Source organism: Oncorhynchus nerka, linkage group LG9b (genome assembly GCF_034236695.1).
Source record: "Oncorhynchus nerka isolate Pitt River linkage group LG9b, Oner_Uvic_2.0, whole genome shotgun sequence".
Lineage (NCBI taxonomy): Eukaryota > Metazoa > Chordata > Actinopteri > Salmoniformes > Salmonidae > Oncorhynchus > Oncorhynchus nerka.
This window is the reverse complement of record NC_088424.1, coordinates 27,741,864-27,745,822: the sequence shown is the minus strand read 5'-3', so window position 1 is coordinate 27,745,822 and position 3,959 is coordinate 27,741,864.

Sequence of the window (3,959 nt, the reverse complement as noted above, 5' to 3'; positions counted from 1 at the left end):
CGAGATTATAACATTCTCTGTTTCACAAAAACATGGCTCACTCGGGATATGGTATCAGAATCCACCCGGTTTCTTTGCGCATTGCGCCGACAGAAATTAACGTTTAACGAGTCGTGGTGTGATCATAGCAACATACAGGAACTCAAGTAATTTTGTTCACCTGACCTAGAATTCCTTACAATCAAATGCCGACCGCATTATCTACCAAGAAAATTCTATTAGATTATAATCACAGTTTTGTATATCCCCCAAGCAGTAAAGGCACAGTCAACTTAGTGTATGTAAACTTCTGACCCACTGGAATTGTGATACATTATAAGTGAAATAATCTGTCTGTAAACAAAAATTACTTGTGTCATGCACAAAGTAGATGTCCTAACCGACTTGCCAAAACTATAGTTTGTTAACAATACATTTGTGGAGTGGTTGAAAAATGAGTTTTAATGACTCCAACCTAACTGTATGTAAACTTCTGACTACAACTGTATATTTGCGTTGATTGTGCAGGGTGAGCTGCACAGTGGACTTCCTACTAGGGCACACCGCCTCAGTGCCAACAGTATAACTCTGGTTCATAGGCACATTATTACTGCATACAATAACTGTACGATCAACAGATGCATTCAGGGCAGTTAGGGGGACATTGTAAATTAAGTTACTTACAATGTGTCTGCCAACGCTCCTGGGATAATGTAAATATGCTCCAGCATTATGAAAACTCAGCGACACATTGGTAGGGATTAATTGAGCTTGTTTTGGGTCATTGATAAGTCATTATCTCAATGCAGCCTTGAAATGTGTGAGGAGTCCAGGAGTTAAGATGATTTGGATGGACTCCGTCATTCCTGTAGACCATCTTCTGTTTCCAAAAGCTGTCAAAGTTATCTATAAAAGTAATTCCAATAGAGCTACAGTAATCTTTTAGCCAGGTGTGTATTGCCAGTAACCTGCTGGATATTTCACAACTGCAGCCCAATGATGGTATAGGACCTGAAATAACTGGCAGCTTTTTGGAATCCTTCAGTGCTAAAATCAGTTATTTAAAATCAAATTTCAGAAGTTTTGAGCTAGCCCTCCTGATGCCGTTTGACCCCACATGGACCACGACAGCATCAGGTCCTGGCATTTGTCGAAGAATGATTGGAAACAGCCTTGTAATGTCCTGTACTCGTGCTCCAGGATAGCACAGGGTTTTTGCCTCGGAAACCAAGATATTTCTTACAATAGATCTGCCGATGACGAAAGCATGTTACTGTTTACAGCAATGTTTGGGTTTACCACTTATTCTTAAGTTTCTCTTGAGTCGTTGTTCCCCACCTGCGGACTTAGGCTCATCACGGATAACTGGGTCATGACAGATGCACACTGCATTACGCAAGTCCAGCATGCAACATGCCATTAAATTGGCTGTAGGATTTATATCAAATATAGTAACATACTAGGCATCCGAGGAGTAAACCCAAACATATTGAACACCCATATATATCCTGGTGGTATATGAAACCCTTCCAAAGACTGTTTTCATATTGTTCTCCTATTGTTACCAAAGGAACACTCTTGCATGCCCACCAATCTCAAGGCCACAGCACAAGAAACACTAACACTGATACTCTTTCTGTACCTCAGCCAGGATGTGGCACTGTAAGGCTATAGGCTCGCACGTCAAAGGGGGAAAAGCAACAAGACAGTTAGCTACACTGAACAAAAATATAAATGTAACATCCAACAATTTCAAAGATTTTATATAAGGAAATCAGTCAATTGAAATAAATTCATTAGGTCCTATCTATGGTTTTCACATGACTGGGAATACAGATATGCATCTGTTGGTCGCAGATACATAAAAAAAAAGGTAGGGTCCTGGATCAAGAAACCAGTCAGTATCTGGTGTTACTATTGTCTAATACAGTGCGACATCTCCTTCGCATAGAGTTGATCAGGCTATTGACTGTGGACTGTGGAATGTTGTCCCACTCCTCTTCAATGGCTGTGTGAAGTTGCTGGATATTGGCAGGAACTGGAACACGCTGCCGTACAAGTCGATCCAGAGCATCCCAAACGTGCTCAATCGGTGACATGTCTGGTGAATATGCAGGGCATGGGAGAACTGGGACATGTTCAGCTTCCAGGAATTGTGAACAGATCCTTGCGACAAGGGTCTCTGCATTATCATGCTGAAACATGAGGTGACGGCGGTGGATGAATGGCACAATGGGCCTCAGGATCTCGTCACGGTATCCCTGTGCATTCAAATTGCCATCGATAAAATGCAATTGTGTTCATTGTCTGTAGCTTATGCCTGCCCATAACATAACCCCACAGCCACGATGGGACACTGTTCACAACATTGACATCATCAAACCACTCGCCCACACAACGCCATACACGCTGTCTGCCCGGTACAGTTGAAATGGGGATTCATCCGTGAAGAGCACACTTCTCCAGCAGCCATCGAAGGTGAGCATTTGCCCACAGAAATCAGCTACGACGTCAAACTGCAGTTAGGTCAAGACCCTGTTGAGGATGACGAGCAGGCAGATGAGCTTCCCTGAGACGGTTTCTGGAAGTTTGTGCAGAAATTGTTTGGTTGTACAAACCCCCAGTTTCATCAGCTATCTGGGTGGCTGGTCTCAGACGATTCCGCAGGTGAAGAAGTGGGATGTGGAGGTCCTGGCCTGACGTGGTTACACATGGTCTGCGGTTATGAGGCTGATTGGACGTACTGCCAAATTCTCTAAAACGACATTGGAGGGCAGATTATAGTAGAAAAATGTACATTCATTTCTCTGGCAACAGCTCTGATGGACATTCCTGCATTCAGCATGCCAATTGCACACTCCCTCAAAACATCTGTGGCATTGTGTTGTGTGACAAAACTGCACATTTTAGAGTGGCCTTTTATTGTCCCCAGCACCAGGTGCACTGTCATGTTGTTCAATCAACTTCTTGATATGCCACACCTGGATGGATTATCTTGGCAAATGAGAAATGCTCACTAACAGGGATGTAGACACATTTGTGCACATTTTATAGAAATAAGCTTTTTGTACATATGGAACTTTTCTGGGATCTTTCATTTCAGCTCAAGAAATATGGGACCAACACTTTACATTTATGTTCAGTGTAGAAACATTAACTTGAATTCAAAATACAATATGACGTCTTTCTCATCTGTTCTGATCCAGGTTGCACATGTACAGACTGATCCTGGTAGAGCATGACATGAAGACAGAGGAAGGCTATGAGCAGTCCATCATAGTGGAAAAGATGATCTGCCATCCTGACTGAAATTATAATCGTCTTCTGTGGGTAAGAAAGAGCCATACAAGGACCTCATGATTTGCTCAGACATACAGTATAGTGCAAACTGTTTCTAATAAAAATAGGTCTGTAAACTTTAGAGATATCACCACTGTGTCATTTGGAAGAGTGACTAACCTGAGTCACTTTCATAGACATGCAGCTGAATAAGGAATGGCAGACAGTGTTAACATAATAGAGACACACGTGATCATATACAAATGTAAGCAAAGTTTGAAATTGTTTTAGTCAAACATTCTAGATGTTATTATCTCAACTATTAACAATGTACGGTACATTTTTGTGTGATTTCTGTATGCAGTAGCAGCAGACATACTTCAGATTATTTTCAATGTGGCTACTTGCATCTTTCCATCTCCTCCACCCTGGTCTTCTTGTGTCTCCCCAGGATTACTCAGGTGGGCACCTGAACTGTCAGGGTAGAGATGGTAGGTGGTACATCCAGGGGGGTTACCAGCTTTGTGAATGGTAAAGGCTGCAACACCACCCAAAAACCTACTGTCTTCACCCACGGTGGTTCTTTAATTCTCTGGATCAGTCAGGTGAGTTAGGACTCATCATTTATGAGGCCTCAGGCCTAGGCTGTGTAGCTGCTCAATAAGATCACATAGTTGAAATAATGGCACCGGAGACCTTGT